Raw genomic sequence first — 10,827 nt, forward strand, 5'->3', positions numbered from 1 at the left:
TATTAAAAATAACTAATTACTAAACTTAAAAAAGGTGTCTAGCGTAAAAAACAAGTTAGGACTTGTCGGTGACGTCATCGCGGGATGTGACCAGTGCGCGGACGGTGCTTGTTTCGTCACTCCGCCAAGGTCACGTGGGCTATCGAGAGGCGCGAGGAACTGCGTCGAGAGTGCGGGGTCAAATGAGGTCAAAGTGGGGTGAAGTGCATCCCTTTCTACTCCTAATCATGACTACTCCACTAAAAGAAATTCAACCTTTAATTCATGAATGTGTTGCCTGTGTGAGTCCATTTCAAATGAGAGTTTTACCTCTTAAAAATCAAGTAGACAACAAAAAAACTAACTTTTTACCAGTGCCCCTCCTAATAAGTGATGTAGTACTACTACTAAGTGCCCCCCTTTTAAATTAATGTCTGTTTTGTCTTTTTGATTGTGTTCTATTTGTCTCTAAGTACTTTTCATTGTCGTTATTTATTTTAATTTAAACATATTTGAGTTCACAATTTTCAGCCAATGCTGATGTAACGATGCTTTAATCGTTTAACAGTTCGAACCGTGGGAGTGTCAATATTTGCGCATCCACTTCTACAACCTGACGGTGAAGTGGGATTCAAACGGCTATTTAAGGCGTGTGAATAGCGGAATTAGACAGTCTTGTAGCTAGCGCTCTAGGCTCCCTGACTCGCCGGTGTAGTGAACCAGCGAGACATTCTGGACAGAGATAGTTCCGTATTGAGGATCATACTCTGTCCCTAACCAAGCGGAACCCATCGGTATTGCGTATTGAGCATTACCGTGGATCTGCACAGAACCAACCGGGACAGAGATTTCCGTATTGAGGATCATACTCTGTCCTTAGCCAAGCGGAACCCGTCGGCATTGTGTATTGAACATTGCCGTGGGTCTGCACAGCTAAATATTTTGTTTGCGAGCATATTCGGAGCTTTCGCTGAATTGAAGCGAAAGCGAGTATATTAGTAGTACTAATTAGTTTCTTTTCTTTTATAGACGTTTGCCGGGGAATATTCATTCATCGCGGGACCCAGACGGAAACGTAGAATTCATTTTATTTTTGTTTTATAAGTGTACAACGTAGAATTCCTTTTTTTTTAGTTTTTATTTATTGTATATATATACTTAATAGATTTATTTTTATTTCAAACCTGTGTTTTACTGAGTCTGTCGCCCCGAAAGAGCTACCCATCACAAACTGGCGCCCGAGCAAAAATTAATAACATGCCGACAGATAAAGACACAGACTCAGTAACAGGTACGTCGTGGATAAACCGACTTTGCAAAGAGGAATTGCAGAGCGAGGCCGAAAAATACGGCTTAGATCCCAAGGGAACCGTCGACGAATTGAGAACACGACTCAGAACCTATTTTAAAAATCGCGAGGAAGCGACAGGAACAATCCCAAAAGAAAAAATGTCCAAGGGAACAGAATCCGACACACTGACCCAGGAAATTTTGGGCATTCGAAGACAATTACAGGAGTTAGCAATAACGAAACAAATGGGGCAACCAGAATTGCTAAATCAAGTACGAAAGTGGAACACACACTTCGACAAGAAACATTCGGATGCAATAGAATTCTTAGAGAGGATAGACGAATTAAGCTTGGCCTACGAGATCGATAAACAAGATCTGCTAAAAGCATTACCAGAATTATTAGGAGACCACGCTTTGTTATGGTACAGAAACAATAACAAAAATTGGAAGTCATGGACAGATTTCAGCGAAGATTTTAAAAAAGCTTTCTATCCCAGGGGATATTTGCTACAACTAGAAGAGCAAATCCGAAACAGAAAACAGAGACAAAACGAACCAGTAGATAGATATATCACGGAAATTCAAACATTAATCAGACGAGAAGGATCTTTTTCTAAAAACCAAGAACTCGAAAGGATATACAAAAATTTGTTACCAGAATATAAGCTTTATGCTCGCCGCCGGGATTTCGGAAACTTAGCCGAATTACAGGATTTAGCCCAAGAATACGAAGCTCTAGAAGACGAAAAGACCCGAGCAAATAAGATTTGCCGTGGAAACTGGAGACGCACGGACCAAGCAGAGTACGATGCGAAAACGGCATGCTTTAGATGCAAGATGCCAGGTCACAGCCGTAAAAACTGCAAAAACCCATGGAAAAAGTTTTGTTCGCGTTGCGGCAGAGAAGGAGTTTACAGCAGCGACTGCTGTTTCAGGCGTCAGGGAAACGAATTACAGACTGGAGAAACAAGGAGTCGTCCCAGTCTGTAAAACAAGATTCGACTCCATTCGTTTTCGCCGTTACACAGCCAGCAAGCAATGACATTCGACTGTTCGCATCACTAAAAATAGGGCAAAGAACATACAGAGCGCTCATCGACACAGGAACTACTAAAAATTACGTCGGGGATAGAATAGCTCAGATATACAAGGACTCTCTAGATAGCTACAGCGGGAGAACAAGACTAGCAAATGGAGCGTCAATTGAGCTTAACCAGAAGTTGACAATTGAATGCGAGATCGATAAGTTACAAACCCGACAAACATTCATAGTAATGCCAGGGTTGACGGAAGATGCATTACTAGGAGTGGAATTCCTCAGGAACCATTCTATCGAACTTAAATTCGATAAACATACGACCAAACAATACATACAACATCAAGAAGAGACATGTAACACTTTAAAAGACTCCACTCAAAATACGGATTTAGAAAGGTTCCTAAGAAAAGAACTAAGGGAGTTTGAGAACATAACAGGACTTGGAGTTGCACTAACACAGAAATACGACGGCCAGGATAAAGTAATTGCATATGCTAGTCGAACCCTCACACCAGCCGAGACAAAATATTCCACAACGGAAAAAGAATGTCTATCCATCGTGTACGGGATAAAGCAAATGAGGCCGTATATAGAAGGATACAATTTTAAGGTCATATCAGACCATCAGTCCCTCAAATGGCTAAAGAACCTTAAAAACCCGTCAGGTCGGTTAGCCAGGTGGAGTTTAGAACTGCAACAGTACGATTTCGAGGTAATATATAGAAAGGGAGTCCTCAACAAGGTAGCAGATGCTTTGTCACGACAACCACAAGAAAACCAGAGCGAAGAACCAGAGTCGGAATTATTAGCATCAGAACTGGAATCATGCAGTTGGTACGATAATTTATATAGGAATGTACTCCAGAACCCAGACGATTTCCCGGATTTACAAATATCAAACGGGAAATTATATAAACACGTTTGGAGCAGCCGTAATTTAGCCGACCCAGAGTTTAATAACCCATGGAAATTATGCGTACCAAGATATAAAAGGAAAGATATTTTGGAGGAAAATCATGACTCGACCACAGCAGGCCACTTAGGAATTGCAAAAACAATTTGCCGAATAGCGCAAAAGTACTATTGGCCTAAGATGTTTAAACAAATTGCAGACTACGTTAGAGCCTGTACGAAGTGCCTCCAATATAAACCGTCTCAAATGCAACCAGCCGGGAAAATGCAACCGTCCACTGTAGAAAAGCCTTGGCATACTGTCTCAGTTGATTTAATGGGACCATTCCCAAGATCTGCAAAAGGAAACATTTTCTTAATAGTCGTGCAAGACCGGTTTACCAAATGGGTCGTCGCTCAGCCAATAAGAGCAGCATCTACGAACTCAATCATCGACACTCTACGATCAAAGGTAGTCATGCAATTCGGTATTCCGAAGAAAATCATCTCGGACAACGGCGCGCAATTTACAAGCGGAAATTTTAAGGCGTTCCTAAAATCCTATAACATAAATCACATTCTAACACCGCCGTACTCACCTCAATGCAATCCAGTAGAACGAATGAACAAAGTACTGAAAACGATGATAGCTACTTACGTGGAGGATAACCATAAAGACTGGGACAAATTCATACCAGAATTCTGCTACGCCATAAATTCGTCAAGACACGATTCAACAGGATTTTCACCAGCGCTTCTTAATTTCGGAAGGGAATTAGACATAACAGAGGCAACAAATGGACAAGATATACAGGGGTATGCAGAAAACTTAAACAAGTTAGAAGCGTTAAGAGAACTAGCAAAAGTGCACATGGAACACGCTTTCGAGGACCAAAAGAAACATTACGATCTAAGACGAAGAGACTGGCAGCCACATCCAGGAGATCGAGTCATGAAAAAGGAACACCATCTATCATCAGCTAGTGCAGCTTTCACCAGCAAACTAGCGCCGAAGTACTCAGGACCGTACATAGTAACGTCAGTAATATCACCAGTAATAGTAAAACTGAAATTGGCCGATAGTAGTAGCCGCAAGCAGATGACGGCGCATGTAAAAGATTTAAAACCATGGGAGGGGGGAAATGTTACTACAGAAATCCAATCCCCACCACAGCCAAACGGTATTTAAGTGGCAATGCTAGCAAGCAGAATTCAGTTCATCAACATCAAACATGGAAGACATATTAGAGATACCGGAAGAGATGACCCCTCTGGGAACGCCAGAGAGACCCGAACTACCCGTGACACCAGGAAAAGACGCGGAGAGGATCATGAAAAGGTTCCACGAACTTTTTGGGACACCACCAACCCCACCGAAGAAGAAGAGCGTACCTGATACCAAAACGGGACAAGAAGCCCAATCCGCATCCACTCCAGGAGAACCGGAACCCGGGAAACACGCCGACCTTATAGAGATCGTCCCAAAACACCTGGTCGAGAGGGGGACCAAAAGATACAGGATATGCTGTAACAATGGGAGGAAGATTGTAATAAAGATACCGAGAGGGATAGATGGCATCACGAGGCTGTAGACACCATCTACACAAAAAAAAAGGTATGTTACTTTTTTTTTTCAAAGAGAAGGGGGTGTAACGATGCTTTAATCGTTTAACAGTTCGAACCGTGGGAGTGTCAATATTTGCGCATCCACTTCTACAACCTGACGGTGAAGTGGGATTCAAACGGCTATTTAAGGCGTGTGAATAGCGGAATTAGACAGTCTTGTAGCTAGCGCTCTAGGCTCCCTGACTCGCCGGTGTAGTGAACCAGCGAGACATTCTGGACAGAGATAGTTCCGTATTGAGGATCATACTCTGTCCCTAACCAAGCGGAACCCATCGGTATTGCGTATTGAGCATTACCGTGGATCTGCACAGAACCAACCGGGACAGAGATTTCCGTATTGAGGATCATACTCTGTCCTTAGCCAAGCGGAACCCGTCGGCATTGTGTATTGAACATTGCCGTGGGTCTGCACAGCTAAATATTTTGTTTGCGAGCATATTCGGAGCTTTCGCTGAATTGAAGCGAAAGCGAGTATATTAGTAGTACTAATTAGTTTCTTTTCTTTTATAGACGTTTGCCGGGAATTCATTCATCGCGGGACCCAGACGGAAACGTAGAATTCATTTTATTTTTGTTTTATAAGTGTACAACGTAGAATTCCTTTTTTTTTAGTTTTTATTTATTGTATATATATACTTAATAGATTTATTTTTATTTCAAACCTGTGTTTTACTGAGTCTGTCGCCCCGAAAGAGCTACCCATCACAAACAAAAACCAACTTCAATTTATTAAAATTTGATAATTATAAGTTAAAGTAATTGCACACCCTCATAACTATATATCAACCTTCATTCATTGTCATATAACTATCCTTTTAATAAAACTTCAATAAATTAACACACATCTCTAAAATATATCTATGGAATAAATGTAAATAACTTTTAATAATTTAAATAATATAAAGCATCACTTTCATTTAACAAACAATAACAATATCTCTCCCCTCAAAAACTTCCCCGCTAATTGTCAAATAGTTACAATAAAACCGACGATCACCCATCACCAGCAATCCAGGATGTTTTACAAATCATTAATTAATAATTCTTGTACCGGCATGTAAGTAGTATTTTGGTTATTTACTAATTTATTTCAATTCATTAGATTATCTTATACCAATTTGTAGGTTTTTAGTTTGTCTGCTTGATCAATTTTATTCATATTAATAATCACAGACATAATATTGGCACAATTGCTGTAATTGTTATCTTTTTTAAGACAGCACCCTAATGTGAGTTTTTGTAATTTCAGCATTTAATTTACCTGGTACCGTTAGACCTGAAGATGCTTAGCATATTGTAGTAAGCGAAACCGGTCGTTTTGGTGGTAAAATTAAATTGATTGTGACTTAGTCTTATTTTATTTCTTTTTGCCTATTTCAACCTTTAATGTGTATTTACCGATCCCGTCCAATGAGTCCAATCTTTAGACTTAAGATCTTAAGACTTTAAATCTTTAGACTTAAAAACAAACATGACTTCTCAATATTTCATAAACCTACCCATACTGACACGACTATACACAATTCATCATCCCATCCCACACAACATATAGTGATAGCCCATCATACAACTTTGAGACAGAATTAAATATCATTAAGCAAATAGCAGTAAACAATGGATACAACGAACAAACAATTAATAAAATTTTAAATCAAAAACTACACAAGAAAGCCCTGAAATTAGTATTTCCACCACCAGAGAAAAAACCCAGTACCTTCTGCTAGATTACATATACAGTCAAAATATCAACTTCTTCTTCAAGTGCCATCTTCGTTCCGAAGGTTGGCGATCATCAGGGCTATACGTATTTTCGAAACTGCTGACCGAAACAATTCGTTGCTGCTAAAATATCAACAAAAATAGCCAAACACATAAAAAAGAAATGAATAACACCAGCTTTCAGAACAAATAATAACTAAGGCAAATATATTAAAAACAAGTGCCAAAATAAAAAGCACTTACACAGTGGTGTATACAAACTTAAATGTGGCGACCGCCCAAAAACTTACATCGGTCAAACTGGTAGAAATTTTAATAAACGAATAGCAGAACATAAAAGGGCTTTCAATAATAGAAAAACAGATTCTACATACGCACTTCACCTAATTCATAATCATTCTTTTAATGACGAGTTTCAAATTCTTCACGTTCAAAATAAAGGCCTTAAGATATCGTTGTTAGAATCTATGGAAATTAACAAATTAAAAAACACAGATATAATTCAGACTGACCAACTTGAGACAAACAGTTCTTCCCTCCTCAACCTATTTCATTAAAGACTATAAAGTGTAAACGCATGCCAAAAATAGATCACTTGAGAAAGGCAATCAGCCGAAACTGCTGAAGATTTTATAATTAATTCGTAAGGTTTTATTATACAATTTTTAATTTATTTAAATTCTGTAATGGATTGTGTATTTTATTATCTTTTATTTTGTGATATTGACGATTTATGTAATTTCAGTAAATTTTAGATTGCTATTGTAATTTTTCTGACTTTTTGTAAGCTTTGTCCACAAAATTGTACAATTTTTAGTCGCAATAAAGCAAGTTTTATTCAACTCTACAGAATTTGACGTGAAATCTGGCAAATGCGCATTCCTATCTTAACCATACTGCACTCTCAGTGTGATTTTAATTATACGCAATACTATTAGTCGTACTGGTTAACGGTCTGAGCTCTTAGTATCCGAGACGAGAGACCTCACGTGGAACCACTCTACTCTCATTCCACACAACCGCTGTGTGGAGAATTGTAAGCTTATACAGCTTATATAAGTCTAGTCCCAAGCTACACGTGCGCTTGCAGGACGTACCGAACTTTTGACATGAGTTGTAGAGTAGTAGGCTCCTTATTGATGATCTATTCAACATGCGAAGTTGTTACCTTATTCCTACCAGAGTTCACTGGTTTGCCTCTACAGAGATAAAGGGCAAGTGTTCGTGTATCACCACAGGTACGAAGGGGAGGGTGGACCTCACGCTGTGGCTATTATGTCACCCTTAACTGAGAGACGGACTCTTCGAGTCATTGGTTCTGTCAGATTAGGATAGAAATTTATGAATGTCAGGAAAATTCAACATGCAAAAATCTGTTAAGAAGACAAAGATTATCACAGTATCTAAAAAACCTGAAAGATAAAAACTCGCAATCTACAATTAGAATGTAGAACAAGTAATGGCGTTCAAATACCTGGTCGTAAATAAAACAAGCGACATAAATCTAAAAGGCGAAGTTATGTTATGAATAAATAAGATGGAAAGACGCATCATGACTTATTCAATAGAGACTAGAATATTAAGAGGAATAGCAAGATGTACTCTATAATGATCGTAAAAGTAATGAAGTAAGAAAGATATATGATATCCAAGTGGTAATACGATGGGCAATAAACACATGTAGAAAACAATATAATGAAGAGACCATTTTAACAGAATACCAGAAGACGAAAAGTTGGTCTTTTGTCGTCTCAACTGCTCCTGCTGAACCATTAAAAAAACACAGGACGTAGTCCTAATGTAAGAAGAAGACGAGATTTGACGTTGACTGTAAATTTTAATTATTGCTTTTAAAATTTTAAAATTTTTCGTAATTTTAGTTTATGACATTATATTATCTGGGGCTTATCAACTGTGTCATGAATATTAATTGTGCCATCAATAATTCTCAAACAGAGTCTAGTAGACAATTATTATGTAGTAATTATTTAGTGATGTGATAATATTTAGTTCCAAAGATTTTTTGTGTCTGTCCACTGATATCTAATGTTTGGTTCCTGGTCAATAATAACTTATTGTAACAGTACACCTATACTGTCAATGTGTGCTTGCACTATTTGCTTATGGTAGTTGATTTTTTAAGGTTTTATTAGTACAATAATTTTGGTAATAGTAATCGTTTATTATAACCCCAAGATTTTCCCATCCCCGACAATAAAAACGCGAATGAAATCTACCTACTTCAATAATCGTAAAGTAGTTCTTCTTTCCCCCATTTGAAAACAAGTTATTATTTTTATAGGAAGCAGATATACGTCGTGTACGTTTCCCCACACACGCGTCTATTTTACACGAAAAGAGTGTTCAGCAATCTTAACACAAGTGCATGTATACATGACAATAAAACAAATATATGGGGGAAGTCCCTTTGATCCTGTGGCACTTCGGGGAGTAGAAAAGACTTTCTTTCAGGCTCCCAGTAGACGCTATCGTTGACTTCACTTCGCACACAGACCAACTAAGTTCATCTCTATTGGACGATTTTTATATGAAATATCTTGGGGATCGCGTTTTCCGGATACCATTTCAAATTTTCCTTTGAAATAAGAAAAATTGAGTCGGGAACCGTGGGAATTCCGATTTATTTGAAATCATCATAATTTAATCAATAATAATACCATAAGTACATACGTTTAAAATAATACGATTATTGATTCATTCAAAAATCAATTTACTTTTACTGTAGAATCTATAAATATCATTTGTTTATGTAATAAGAAAATATTACATTTAAAATTTGTGTCTTTCATATTTTACAAATTATGGTCGAGTCCTATTTGTATTGAACCTAAGTTTCAACAGGTGCGTAAATATTTTCTCAATACGTCGCTCAATGTCGATGGAGATTTTTCTTGTCTTTGCTGAGCTCTGTAAGAGGTTTTTTTGATACTTTTCATCCCTTTCTCTTCATCTTCGGTTATATGGTGGTCTCCGAAGGTTCCTGGATAGTGCAACAAAGTCTTTGCATGACATTTTTGCGTGTTTTTAACTCCAAAGCGGTATTTTTTGTATGTTGTTTGAAAGATAAGGTGTTTCCCAAATATTTTGGAAGCGTTTGACGTATGAGCAGAGTGTCCTTAAAAAATATTCTTAGTTGCTGATTTGCCTTCCTGATATTTAAGTAAAAGTAACTGGCTTCGGTCTCATTACGGTTTTTTATGAACCTCCATTTTTTTACAATTAATGAAGTTGGTATCATTGCTGATAGAGAAATGGAAGATAACGTGGTAGAAGTTATAAGAAAGAGTGATAGAATAATGTCTGAATGGTGATTGTAATTGGTAAAGAAGTGTTGAATGTTGTGTGTTTGCTCCTCAATTCGGTCTGGGTGAGAATAAAAGAAATGTATTCTATGATTAACTAGAGATATTGCATCATAGGAGAGAATTATAATAGGAGATGATTTTAAAGTACATCTGAGTCAATCCAAGAGAGTATATGAAGCAATACATAGAGAGCCAAGCTTTGAAACTACAACAAATTAATCTAGGGATAATATGCTGGAATTAGCAACAATACGCGTACAAGGAACTCATAACATATTTCATCAAACCGTGCTTCTTTTGCTAGATTAATGTCAGTCAGAGCAGTTGTTACTTTTTGTTGGTAATGACATCAGATAATTGAGTTTTGACCGGCATTTTTGTCTTCTTTTTTAAGAATTGTGTATGTTGCCCAAAGCTCTAAAAAACAATGGTGCAGGTTCTTTGATTCCATACCGATATAGATTCCTTACGGACTTCTTTTTAAATCCATTTTGTTGCTGTTGAAATTTCCTTAACAATCGAAGAATTCCAAAAATATCAGGTATGAAACGTATGGCGAAAAACGCACAATAACCTCGGTATATAAACCTTCAAACCAGCTCTTTATATTTTTATCCCCTCCTAACTTCCAATCACAAACAAATTAGCTTATACGTTAAGACTTAAGACTTTATACTTAAGACTTTAACAGTTACAGTTTATTCTAGCGCTAAGCAGATAGATTCGGATGCAAACAGAGACGCAGTATAATCATGGGCTGAAATGAGTGGTCCACATTAATCTATAATCCCAAACTTCTACCATCCTTTCAGAGCAAAGTTTGGAAATGGGGATATCAAAATTTTAGCAAAACAAGTTGCTACTTAATTCCTTGTGAAGGGGAAACTTAAAAACTCATTAAGGATAAAGAACATTCCACGACGGCATGAACAAGTTAAAAAGCGAGAAAGCTGC

Source organism: Diabrotica undecimpunctata, chromosome 7 (assembly GCF_040954645.1).
Source record: "Diabrotica undecimpunctata isolate CICGRU chromosome 7, icDiaUnde3, whole genome shotgun sequence".
Classification (NCBI taxonomy): domain Eukaryota; kingdom Metazoa; phylum Arthropoda; class Insecta; order Coleoptera; family Chrysomelidae; genus Diabrotica; species Diabrotica undecimpunctata.